We start from the raw sequence: 13,921 nt of genomic DNA, 5'->3' as shown, positions 1-13,921 counted from the left end.
TGGCCCTGGCCTTGCCCTGCTCCTGCGGATGGCACCCCCAGACTCTGCTCCTTAGCTTCCTTCTGGGATCAGTCATTGAGGGGCCCAGCTGGGATACTGGAGCGTGGGCTAAGGCAGGATTCAGGGGGTCCCCTTCTGTCTCAGATGAGTCTGGCAGCTTCTGCTTCTGGGGTGTCATCAGGTCTTGAGGCATTGCTGGAGTCTGGTTGGCCCAAATAACTTCTCAACACTTCCACACTACTGTTTCTAGTATTGGATTCAACATCTTTTTATGGTAAAAAAACTTTGAACTAAGTGGGCATCGAGGGAACATACATAAAAGTAATAAAAGCCACATATAGCAGACCCACAGCTCACCTCCTCCTCAACTGCAGAAAGTGGACAGATTTTTCTCTAAGATTAGGAACAAGGCAAGGATATGCACTCTCACTAAGTGAAAGTGAAGTAAGACAAAGAGAAATACCACGTGATGTCACTTCCATGGTGATTGCTAAGAGCAATCCCGTGTTCATTGGTATTAGGAACTTCTGAATCAGTGTCCCTCAGGGAGTGCTGGCTAAGGTGTAGAGCAAGTCAGCAATGGAATGGCCCCTCCAGAAGACGACCGGCCAACTGCTCTCTGGGGTGAGGTCCACCGGCCAGTTCTCTTTTCCTGCCTTGCCTAGTCTGAGCCAGGATGTCCAGTGCCATCAGGGGTGCTGGCTAAGTAAGATGAGGTGACAAAGGTTGTCCAGGCCCCTGCCGAAACAGGCCCCTGTCCCACAACCAGTAGCCTCTCCTTGGTCCAGGTGCCACACCACCACGAATTCTTATAAAGACACCCACTCCCACCCACTTCTGACATCAGTGGGCACTGTCACCTCAAGAAGTCCCACAGGAACCCCTCCCCAGCCCTGAGGCACCTTTCCCAGGGCCCCAAGACTTGTGGCAGGGTAGCCGTGGCTGCAGTCCTCCCACTGTGGACTTGGTGGCCCTGAAGGCCCCTCACTGAGGGGAGAAAACTTGCTGCACTGCTCTGCTGTCACACAGGGAAAATCCTTAATGACCTTTGAACAGGGGCCCTATTCTCACTGGGTGCTGGGCCCCTTCTGCTCCTGCTCCTTCACCTGCCCCCTCTGTCCGCGTTCCTTCTCTTCAGAGGACAGGAAGGTGGAAGGTTTATGTTTTTGCTTTTTTCCTCTGCCCAAGGCACAGAAGAATTTAAGAGAAATTATGTAATATGTGCTTGACACAGAGGAGGTTAAATAAAGTCTTAGACTTGGGTGGGGAAAGAGGAAATAGTATGATTATGTTAATCTGAGTCTATAGAACATCTGTATTTTTAGATTTTTTAAATGACTCAATCTTTTAATTCAACTTACTTTCCTGACATCCTTGTGGTGCAGGCAGTCTCTTTCCTATTTTACAGATGAGGAAGCTGAGGCCCAGAATTGAGAGTTGCCCAGGGCTGCAAGGCTGCGTTGGGGGCCCATGGCTGGTGTATCAAATTAAGACTACGCAGAGGAGGATTTGTTGAATGAGGGGCTCAGTCTACCCCCATGGGGTGGACAGGCACCCCCTGTGGCATCCAGGCTCCCACTCTGGGGAAGTGAAAATGCTATGATCATTTTGATTGAAGGCAGTTTGAATACACCCACATGAAGGAAGGTTATAATATCCGATATTCACTGATCCCAGAAACGAGAGGGGTGCACAATGATTGGGGACAGGCAGCTCCCCTTCCAGGTCATACTGAGCAGGAGATGGAGGAGGGGAGCAGCCTCGATTACTTATGAAAGGGTGGTGGGGAGGTCACTTTATTTCTTGGTTTAACTGTAAGTGGCCATTTAAAAAAGTGCCCTCAGAAAGGCAAAGCAGGATCTTGCAGGGGGCGCATTCGGAACTCAGGTTCTTATCTCAACGTCCAGACTCTGGGTGTGAGCAGGGTTGTCACAATGTGAAATGCCCAGGCAGCAACACAGAAAAAAATGGTTTCTCTCAAACTCGTTTTTCTCATCACCAAGGTGACTATCAGATTAGTTCCAGGCTTTTTTCTTTGGAAAACTGGTCAGTTCCTGCTGACAGGTGGCCCTAAACTAAGGGTTTCGGGAGATGACTTCTCTCTTTCTGTGCAGACTGGCTTACAGACCTGGTCTTTTCACCTGTCATCCTTTCCAAAGAGTGAAACAGGTTGCCTGACTGTGGGGAGGGCTCAGGCCCAGGATGTTTTATCTGACTTCACAGATGGAACACGGGATGATGTTTCTGGAAGATGTGTGCTATCTTCTGTGTATCAAGACAGCACGTGTATATCCTGTGAGCTCCGGCTAACCAGCTACCCTAACCTCGAAGAGCGTCTGGAGATCTCATTCTTTCCTGGTTGACAGCAGAATGTTGTCAGAGGCAGTGAGAAACCGGAAGCTAGAATCTCAGGCTGACATAGCTTCTAGCCCAGGATGCTCCATTCCTCAGCTGCACCTACCCTGCTGTTCCACAGCGAGTGTTACAGAGAACTTTCAGCCGTGACTCTCCCAGAGACATGAAAATAAGGTGTCAGATTTTATTTTACTCCCGTGAGAGACCTAGGCAGATGTTCTAAAGGGTTCAATGGGAATCGACAAAGCACCCGTTTATATGGAGAGCTGAGGAAGGCTGAAATAAAGTCTTTTTACAGAGAGAGGCATGGGCAGAAGTTACTTAAAATCTCACAGTCTGGTGCAGGCTGTATAGTCCATCAGTTACCTAGAGCAGATCACCTGGAAGGGTGTGTGGCAGACAGTGCCTGATTTTCTATGGAAACACAAATTTTTTTTTCTACAGAAAAAAACCTCTTTACTGCTCTTCAAATGAGAAATATGTCAGAGACAGAGGACAGTAGGGCTTTGTTGTTCTAAATGGTTTGAACAAACAGCTCTGATTTTTAACTCTTCTTGTCACTAACTAGTCCTGAGGCCTTGGGCAGGTGGCTTCCTCTCTCTGAGCTCCAGTGACCTCCTGTAAATGAGGGGGTTCACAGAGCAGCAGGGGCACAGAGCTGACTCTAATAAGTAGGAGCTATTGGCAGAGTGGCACTGTTATTTTTCAACTCCATGCTAAGACATGTTTTGTGAGCAGTAGACAGGATCCAGTGCCTGGGATATTTTATCTTTTTTTTTCTTTATTTTATTGTCATAAAAATATACATGACATTTGTCATTTTAATCATTCGTATAGGTACAATTCAGTAGCATCAAATACTTTTGCAATGTTGTAACCGTCACCAGCATCCACACCCAGAACTGTGTCATCATCCCCTACATAAACTCTATACCTATTCACAATAATCCTTTCCCCTTCCCTCAGCCCCGAGAACCTCTAATCTACTTTCTCTCTCTCTAGTGACAATCATACAATCATATAAGTGGAATCATACAGTCTTTGCCCTTTCTGTTTGGCTTTGTTAACCTTGAAAATAAAACTCAGTTATTTCACCAGTAAAGGGGTTTATTCGGGAAGAGCAGAGAATTGCAATTCTACTGCAAAATACTGCAAAGCCATATGCAAATCCAGGGAACAAAGGAGAGGAACCGTGGTTTTATAGAGGAAAAGGGCCAAGTTGGGAGGCTATTCTAAGCAAAAAGCCCATTGTAGAAACTGGGACTCCCACATGTCATGGCTTCTCATCGGCTGAGTGTGGCAGTCTCTCATTGGCTGAGATGTTGCTGGGACAGGTGGAAATCCTTCCTCTTGCTTAGCTAGTAAAGCAGGAGCTAATGCAGGTCCCCTTGCAAGGTCCCTCTACTCTCCTCCCTTCTGCAACTGACAAGGGGTGGGCCTGACAGCGTCCCCCTGCTGGCCTTATGACATGTCCATGACGTTTCCTTTAATACTTTTCACAGCTTTTTTCACTTTGTTTTCAAGATCATCCATGTAATAGCATATGCCAAAATCTCATACATTTGTAAGGATGAATAGTATTCCATTGTATGGATATGCCACATTTGTTCATCCATTCATCCATGATGGACACAGCTTGTTTCCACCTGTTGCCTGTTGCAAATAATGCTGCAGTGAATGTGGGTGTGCAAATATCTATCTAGTCCCATCTTTTAGTCCTTTTGGGCATGTATCTAGGTGTGGAATTACTAGTCTTAATAGTATTTTTATTTTTACCTTTTAAAGAACCATTTTGGCATTGTTTTTATCTTTATGCAGGGATGGAAACCGAGGGGCAGTTACTACTGGGCTGGCTTTTCTTTGTAGCACATCTCATACCTTGTCCCTTCTGGGGTGGGTGAGGCCGCTCAGAGTGAACAAAGCCTTCACACAGTATCTAACAAAGGGAGCTTGAAAGATCCAACTGTGGTATGTTATAGTTCACATGGGTGACAAGACATTTGCGTTCCTGTAGCTGCTGTTGCAAACGTGGCTGAAGGGGGAAGCTGCGGCCTCACTGCTGACAGACACCCAGGCTGCTAAAAACAAAAGCTCTTGGGAAAACATGGTCATTGCAGGCTCGACTACCACCTATTGAACTGTCACATTAATCTGTGGTTATATTTCAGAGTCACTGAAAATTTATTAAATCTGGTGTGGACAGGCTGCCTCCAGTGGTCATGTAACAATACGACTTGGAGAATGCAGTTTCTGCAAGCAGTAGATGGTTCTGTGATGCAAAAAGCTGATGGCTGATGCGACGGTAAGTATGCAACAGTGAGACTCCTGGGATGCTTGAAACATTTTCTGGAGAAATTAATAGGGTTCTGTGGAAAAGGCCACGTGGTGTAAGCTGCCCCTGTAATGATATGTCACACCACATTGCTTTGGGAAGCATATTTTATGTATCCAGAGAAACACACATGGCAGACTAAATGGGTGTCAGAGAAAAATTTATTAATGACATTTTTTAAGCCTGTAAGCCAGACTTTTCTCAGGACAATTTCAACAGGTATGGAGATTACTGCAATGGGCTTTCTCAGTAGGGTAGGGAGACAGGGCTCATTTCTGAATGCAACAAAGGAAAATGGGCCTATTTAGCCAAGGAGCAAGGTAGGGGAGGAGGCCTGTAGATGGAAAATTACTGAGCTGGTGTGTGAGGGTTGTCCAGAGAAACAATGCATAGGGTATATATATGTATAGGTATATGTCAGAGGAAATTTATTCTAGGAATCCAGAAGCATACTTCTGGAGGCTAAGTATGGTCTTACAATCTGCTGTCTGTATGCTGGAGACCCAAGGGGCAAGGGATGTAATTTAGCTGGAGTCCAAAGGCCTAGGGCCAGGAGCTTCAGTGTCCCAGGGCAGGAGAAGGTGTCCCAGCTCAAGGAGTGAGAGGGATTCAACCTCCCTCACCTTTCTGTCCCATTTGGAACCCCAAAGATTGGATGCTATGCCCCTGCTGGTGAGGTTGGGCCTTCTTTACTGTTGGCTGAGTCTAATGCTAATCACTTCCAGAAACACCTTCACAGGTGCACCCATAATAATGTTTCACCAGCTACTCAGGCATCTCTTAGGCCCATCACGATGACATGTAAAATTGCCCATCACAGAGGGCAGGGTAGGTATTGCTAAAGCAGCCCATCAGGATGCTCCCTGAGGGCAGTCAGGTAAGCACACATCACCTAGGGGCCAGTGGGGGAAGAGGAATTTGGGCAGATACTTGGGTGATCAGATATTAAGAGCAGGGTTTCTGCTAAACTTCCTTGACAGGATTTTTGTTCAAATTGGGTTCTGGGTTTGTGCCCAAGTCTGAGGCTTTAGTGGTCTCAGAGGAGCTTGGTGAAGAAGGCAGTAGTCGTGAGCTGTAATCACTTCTAATGTTGGCATCATTTTCTAACAAGCTTACCTGCTGGGTGTTGATCTCACTGACTGATAAGGTGCCAGGTGTGAGAGCTGCAATAGACCGAGCTGCGCCCCAAGAGAGACCGAGTCTGCTAAGGGGAGCTGCTGCAGTGCAGGTCAGATGGGCCTTGCATTTGCATGCGGTAGGTTATTAGTTTTAGGCCCAGGTCCTCAGCCTCTCATCCTCTGCCCCCCGGAAGCACGTGGGACCTGAAACTGCTCTCCTGGAAGTTCCGGGTCCAGCCTGGCTAACAGCCTAAAGCCCGCAGTCAGCCTCCTGACTCCTGCCTGGAGCATTTTACACAGTGTGAGATCACAAGGCACACAGGCACCCATGCAGAACCCCAGATGGGAGAGAGCTGGGTAGACATGGCCTCTGAGGAGACCACAGGTGCAGAGGATGGCTTAGTTGCCAACCTGTGAGAACCGCATACACCTGGGAAGCAAGGCCAGGGTGATGGGTGGGCCTCTAGGCTGGCCAGGCAGCAGCTCAGCGAATTGATAAAGGAAGACAAAGTGTCCTTAGCATCTGAGCTTATAATCAGCTAAGTGGGTTTAAATCATCTGAATCACCTTTGCTGCAGTCCTGTGGTCTTCATTTAATGGCAACTAAAGTGTCAGCGCATATAGCCTCTTAAAAGCTCATTTATAATGATGTTATAGCTTATATTTGATTTGTGATGATTGCTTACAGTGATGGCATCTGCAAGTGTTCCTTTACAAACTTCTGTGTGAATATATTGCTCTCCCAGCCTCTTCCCCACCCGCTAAGCAGACATCTTCACAGTCTGGCTGCACTGGACCCTGAGGAGGCCAGGAGAAGGTGAGACGCCACCACTGTCTTCCAGGAGTCTCTGCTGGTCACTGGTTCCTAAGGAGCCCTCAGCACCACTGCTGTTTGGGAAACGCTTACCCGTTTAAACTCCAGGACTCATTAGAGCTTTAAATCTGTGAATCGAAATCGAAATTGGGCCTGCTGTGGATCACCTCATTAACAGTTGTGTCCAAAAAGCATCTAAAAGCAGGTGTGGGCTTGGAGGAAGGTTATCAGGCCATTTGCCTGAAACAAATCTGTATATTTTAGTCTGAGGCCAGCGCAATGCAAAAACCGTTAAAAGATGTGCAGTTTCAGCTTGTGTCCCCAGGGCTCTAGTGTCAGGGAATCACCACCTTTAACGGTGGCAGACATGGAGTTACAGCTCAGGAGGAAGGTGGGAAGAAAGTGGGTACAACTAGGAACCCACATGATCTGCAGTGACAGGGGATGTCAAGTAAAAGGGAGGCAGGGCATTGAATATATTTTTTCAGGTTCAAGAGGCAGGAGGGTGGTGCCCAGCAGCCCCGGGATCCTGTAGAACTTTACATGCTGGGAAGGAGGGTTCTTTTCCTGTTCCCCATCCTCTCTTTGCCCTGGTAGAGACCTTTGGCAAGGAGAAAAAGACCGCTCAGTTTACTAACGCGGGAAAGCACACCTCCCAGGTCAATGCTTTCAGCACAAGAACGCATGTTTGGAAGAGCTGTTTTTCTTTGAAGATCTGAAGGCAATAAAGTTTTTTCCAGAGATTCTGCCGAGGAACTGGGAATGAGCCCCTGGCCCTGAGGAATAGAGGGCACTCTGGGGCTGCCCCTCTGGGGTGGATGGTGCGGGATTGTCCATCAGCTGATCTGCAAGGAATCTATGGGCGAACAGGGCTCGTGCGGTGGGCTGGGCTCCCGGTATATGCATGGCAGCTGAAATGCCCCTCCTTCTGGTGATGGACTGTATGTCTCCCAGAGGTTCTGGGCTTGACGAAGGGATCGCATTGATGACCCATAGTGTACTGAACAATGGACAGCCTCTCAGGAGGTGGCACTCTGCCATTCTGGGGAGCGTTTGGCAGGTACGGGTGATTACGGGACAATGAATCCGTGTGATGGATTCCTACATGAAGTGCAGAATTGGGTCTGATGTCACTTAAGGTCAACCGTGATTCTGACTGGATAGGTGGTGTGCGAGTGTTCCTACAGCCCAGAGATTCTCCTGGGCCTTGTTTACTCTGCCAAGGGAGGGGCAGTATGCCACCCCAAAATGTGCCTATTTGGCATAACGATTATTGAGAAACAGCAGACACAGGAAATAGTGAAAACCGAGTAGGCATCCCCCATTTGTGAGGGAAATGTACACTGTTACAGGAAATCTCCATTTGTAGGGGTGTCTGCCTCTGTACTTGGGAGGGAAGGAAAACTCGCAGGGAGCCCTGACCAGTGGAGAAGGCAGGTGCTTAAACCTACACTCCCTGACCCTGGTTTAGGATCTTTTCCTGCTCTCCCCCCACCACCAGTCCCCTGCACCCTCCTCTCTCGTGTCTTTAGCTGAAGATGGAGTCAGTTGGTGGTTGGGCTTTTTCAGGATGTTATTCAGTTTTCCTGGGTCTCTCCCAAGTGTACATGAGGTTTCCATGTTAATAAAATTTGTTTTTCTCTTGTTGATCTGTCTTTTGCTGCAGGGCCCCAGCAGAAAATTTAGACAGGTAGAGAGAAAATTATTTCCTCTTCCCCTACATCTTACTAGTTATGAAAAATGAATTTAACTTGTAATTAAAATTTAAAGTACAATGCATGGTATAATGGGAAAAAAATCTGATCAGCTAAATATGTGACAGAAGTTAAATCTCCTGCAGAACCTCTTCAGAGGCAGAACTAGAGTTTTCTGAATGTCTGGTAGTATTTCCTGCAGGGACTTGCCTATGTGTGTGAAGAGTTCTTTTAAACACAAATGAGAACAGACAATATATCAAGGAATACCTCATTGTCCTTTAGCTTTACTAGCATACAGACATGATTTTGAAAGAAATATGTGGTGAGAGTCTTTTCTTATAGTATATAAAATCATGAAGTGTATAGCCTGGAGAACTTAGTTTACCAGTAAAGATAGTTTATGGAAAACAAAATAACTGCTTATATTTCTATTGTTAAAAGAGAAATAGCAGGTGCATAATGGAATCACTTAAAGTTCAGGCCCCCATAAACCAAGATTTAATACCTAATCTATTTCAGTTTCAACCCCCTCGACCAGCCAAACTGGAATCTCCTGGGGGTTGTCCCCTCGGATGCTCTTCCCCCTTAGGAGCATGATCATGCTAATGGATTCCTCTCTTTTTAAAAAAATTTTATGCTCTCTGCCTTTAAAAATGTCTCCCATTCGTAGCCTTTCAGAGTGCTGTCTCCTTGGGGCCTGATTCATGAATTCTTTAATGAAGTCAATTAGATCTTTAAATTTCTTTGAGTTTTGTTTTTTAATACTAGATGTTTTAGTAAGTCAGGTTTGAGAGAGCAAAACTGTGTAGCTGTTTATGAAGCTATGTATAAATTACTGTGCCGAAGAGCAGCCCGCAGAGGCCCTTGACTGATTCGCAGGCTGTATCTGGCAGGACGCAGTGGGTGGGCAGTAGCACACACAGCCCTATGAGAGCTGGGCCTGGCTCTGCACTCTGCATACATGGTCAGAGCGGGAATACTTTACTTTTTATTCCAAGTTGTCGTTTTAGAAATGGGACTGCATTATTAACACGTTTGGGCAAAAGGTGAGCCCCAGAGTTTCACGTAGGCGGCCCTGTTCTGCTGCATGCAGGCGGTTTGTGGGTTGGGTCAGAGTGAGGGGGGAGAGGATGGAGGCAGGCAGAGGAGGTGGGGTGGGACATTCAGATGGCTGGCCAGTCACCCTTCTTCATGACCTGCCCTTCTCTTAAATTTAGTTTCTGAACTAGATGACAATCTTGGCCAGCAGGGCATCTCTGGGAACCAGAGAGGGACTGAGCTAGGGTCCAATTTTACATCACACAGATCCCAGGAAGGGGAGGAATAAGGGACAGTGGGTCCCTGGGACCCTCTGTCCACTGGTTTGGACCTTCCCTGGGCTGTAGTGGGGAGCTTGGGGCCAGCTGAAGCCCACCTTAGCAGGTGGGCATGCACATGGCTGCATACAGAGGCCCTGTGGATTTCCTGTGTGGACAGAAGTTTGGTGGCTGTGCAGGACTCAGGTGATGTGCTATCTTCACAGAAGGAGGTGACTTGGGTTGGAGAGAGACACCATGCCTGCATAAAGTGGGAAACTGCTTCTAAGCAGCTGCTGCTTGGGGCTCAGAATGTGCCCAGGTGTGTGCTTACTAGCAGTCAAAACCTTTTGTTCTTAATTCTGATGTCATTTTTCCTCTTTGAAGAAGCTGCTTTGTGTTTTGTTTTTGTCTTCCAAAATCATGCATGCATACATATATGTCTGTGTTTATCTGTTTATCATACATTATACTGATGTAAAGTATATGTAATAAACAATTCATAAATAATTATAAAACACACCAGAGTTTTTATTGTAAGTTTCAGACAGCTGATTGAGTCTTGCAGAGAATTTCATTGATTTTTGTGGAAATTTTAGCCTCCCCATGTCTGCAATGCAACCTTGACTTGGCAAATGGAATTGCATCCCAGTCGGCTAAGATTTTCTGAACGACTTTATTGTTGCTAAATCTGATACATGATCTACTGGCAAATGATTTTTAATCCTGAACTATCCTGATTAAAATGAAACCTCTTTTGTTTTCAACACTGCAAATATTGGAACTCCACTCAGTCATCAGTACACATGCTCTTTCACTGCTAAATAGGTAATAATCTTCAAATACTAGAAGAATAATTTCTCAAGTATTCATGCTATTTGCAATATAACAGGTGCAGACATGAGACACTTTTAATCTGTATTATTAACATTTTCCCTATCATTTTATTTAGTCTAGATAATCAACAATTGATAAACCAAGTCCCAATTATAGTGTTCGCCAATTTCCACAGTGTAAATACTCCCATTGTGCTCAGTCACAGGCTACTGGCATTGTGTCACTGAGCATGTGGGTTCAAGATACACCAAGTCATCTTTACACCACACAGATTCATAGACGTAAATAACTTCATGAACATGAAGGCAGTGAAATAATGTGGTGATTTGAGTATCACTTTCATTTTTGATAGAATTTATTTAATTGTAAGTTAATTCAGTTTTTTAAATGATGGTTTTAATAACTGGCTGGTAAACTTCTGATATTTTAACATTTGGCTCTCAAGACTGCAAAGGCTGCTCCCAGGGCATCCCTTCCAGAGGGTGTGAGGAGTGCTGAGCCTGGCCAGGGCCCCAGAGGAAAGAGAGGAGCATGGGGGCTGAGAGGTGAGTTATCCAGGTCCTCAATCCTGTATCGCAAACCCTTTAAGTAGATGTACCTCCAGATCTCGGGAATGAGGCACAGAGGTGGGTGGCATCACTTTGCAATGTCCTCGGGGGGCAGACTGCACAAGACTCTCAAAGGAAATTGCTTGGTTTGACTCATTGCTATGCTTGAGTGAAGGTCCTAGAGCTCATGAAGTTACATGCTCACCTGGAGATTCTTGTATTGTCTGCCCAGTGATGAGCTAACACCGAAGGGTACAGCTTATGGATCTCTAAGACGTCAATGCTGGAATATGACCTCCCAAAAGCTCTTTGAAGCAGTCACGCTTACAGGCTTCTTCCTTAATGAATGACTTGCATAAGAACTTTGACCTGTGTTCCTTCTGTATATGCAGGAAAGTCATGGTTTTACCATTGTGATTGAAAAGTGTATTTTAACGAAACGCTTTAGAGTTCACGTACTTTGGAATTATTGAGAGGCAATGTGGTGCATGCATGGAGCACAGGCTAGGGAGCATCCCGTAACCAAGGGCAGTAACCCGTATAGCACTCACGTCGGGGGATGAAGACTACACGTTACCGCTGGTCAGCATTGCTACCTGGCAAAGGGGTTCCCATAATGTATTTTACACCACACAAGACTTCAAGACTTCAACAACTTAACAGCAGTAAAATAATTGTGAAGTGATGGGTTTTGCGTATTCATAACTTCCGTCTATCATATCACTTATTTAACTATAAGATAATTCCAATTTTTAAAATATTGGTTTTGAAGTGACACAAGCATGCAATCAGTCCATAGCAGGTATGAATGACAAAAGGCACTCATGTCACCCAGGAAACTCCAAGGGTGTTTGAAGCTCTGTGCCAGGAACCAGGACAGATGATTTTCCATGATACTTGAATTTCAGAATTTTAGATGACAGATATTCGATATGTCACCAGGTCCAAGCCTGTCACTGCATGGAAGGCCAGTAAGTAGGAAGGCAAGGTGCTGGGAAAAGGAAAGCGACTTTATTCTGAAAGCCAGCTGGCTGAGAAGATGGTGGACCAATGTCCTAAAGACTCACCTTAACTCAGGGTGATTTCAAGCTTCTTTTATGTTAGAGAAGGGGGAGTGGGAGCAGATTAGGGGGTGACCAATGCCTGCCAACATCTGGATGCCAGCTAGGGTCTGAGGAGGGTGTGAAACTCCTTGTCTTTGTTTAGTTGATTTAGTCATTTGCTGACGTGGGTCCGGCCATGATATTCCTGTAATCTTGACAAACCAGTTGTCATTTTTGTACCTACTTCCTTGTCTCCTTTAGGGAGGTCAGTTTCCGGTAAGGGGCTGGTTGCATTGATCTTAAGCCGTGAGCTAAGTTCCTTTTGATGATTAACCAGCCTTTGTGCAGGGCTGCAGTGCTTAGTAGAAACAATGTGACACAAAGATTAAGGCAGCAAAGGAGGCAGATACAATATAGAAGCTGAAAGACCAAGCTTTTCACCCTGTTACAGATTGTGACCTCTATGTATGAGGTCCCTGCAACGTTGCCATGTGGTAAGCACCCACTTTCTGACCAGTGTCCGACACCAGCTGGGTGCCCCACGATTCAGCTCAATTCTGACACCAGCCCCCTGAAGTTAACACCACCCTTACTTTAGATGTCAACTGTAAGTGGGTCCTCAGGCTACCACACTTCACATTTAGGGCTTCTATTTGATAATTTGATAATTTGTTAGAATGACTCACAGAGCTCAGGAAAATGCTACACTTGAGATTATAATTTTATTATAAAGGATATGAGTGAACAGTGAGAAGGACAGGTCTACAGGGCCAGGTTGATGAGGGAGAGAGGAGCTTCTGTCCCATGCAGTTAGCTCAAGCCCCCTCACCCCTGGTACATTTGTATGTCCACAAATCAGGGTGCTCTCCAGAGCCTGGGGTTCAGAGTTTTTCCCCTAAGTTTTCATTATCTAGACATGATTGACTAAATCACTAAGCACAGGATAGAAGTCAGTCTGCAGCTCCCCAGCCTTTACTGGGAGGCCTGGGTGAGGCAGCTGGTGGCCCAACCTGACAATGATGTGTTTGGCCACGCAGGACCAGCCCCGTCCTGAAGCTCTCTAGGGCCCACATTGAGTCAGCTCATTAGCCTAAACTCAGGGGTGGGAGAAAGGACTCCATAGTCAGCTGGGCTGCCACCCAGAAAACCACAGCCCAGGGTTTAAACCAAAGGAATTTATTTCTCACTAGTTCTGGAGGCTGCTAAGATCAAAGTGCCTGCAGATTTGGTCCCCAGGGAGGGCCCTTTTCCTGGTTGGCAGACCACAGTGTCGCCAGGTGGGGTGGAGAGAGGGAGCTGGTTCCTTCCCCTCCTTATCAGGGCCGAGTCCCAGCACGGGCACCCACTCTAATGAATCCTCTGGCCCTGATCACTTCTCAAAGCCCCATCTCCTAATCCATCCCTCTGGGGGTTAGGGCTTCAACAAGAATTGTGGAGAGACACAAACATGCAGTCCATGACAGGTGTGAATAACAAAAGACACGTAGTCACCGAGGAAATTCCAAGCTGGTACGGTGAACCAGGACAATGACCATGTGTATGCATTTTTATTATTATTACTTCATAGCATTAGGTTTTTAATGTTGCTAAGCCTAAGTATCCTTAAGGCAGTGGTCTTTAATTTTTTTCTGAAAAAAAAAAAGACTTCCTTTTTTTTTTTCCCCTGAAAATAATTTTGAAAATCTGTGCATCCCTGGTAAAATTTTAAGTTTACATCTTACTTTTATCATAAGTTTAGCAGAGACAAAGAATGTAATTTCTGGGACATTTCTTGTATTTTTGCTTTAAATATATTCCATCAAGCCTCAGAGCTGAAAGATTAGGTCATTCGGTTTTTGGAATGTGTCATATACTCTGAGTGACAAAACTCATCTTTGTTGAA

General features: G+C 45.9%; 1 long non-coding RNA gene across 1 annotated transcript; it reads left to right on the top strand.

Moving 5' to 3' along the window:
• Nucleotides 1–3,675: 3,675 nt before the first annotated feature.
• Nucleotides 3,676–8,264, top strand: LOC130684461 (uncharacterized). The gene is made up of 3 exons (XR_008998758.1): nucleotides 3,676–4,323; nucleotides 4,524–4,657; nucleotides 6,552–8,264. It is a non-coding gene; the product is annotated as an uncharacterized LOC130684461 (long non-coding RNA).
• Nucleotides 8,265–13,921: the final 5,657 nt, after the last annotated feature.

Source organism: Manis pentadactyla, chromosome 7, assembly GCF_030020395.1.
Source record: "Manis pentadactyla isolate mManPen7 chromosome 7, mManPen7.hap1, whole genome shotgun sequence".
Classification (NCBI taxonomy): Eukaryota; Metazoa; Chordata; class Mammalia; order Pholidota; family Manidae; genus Manis; species Manis pentadactyla.
This window is presented reverse-complemented; position numbering and strand designations above follow the sequence as displayed.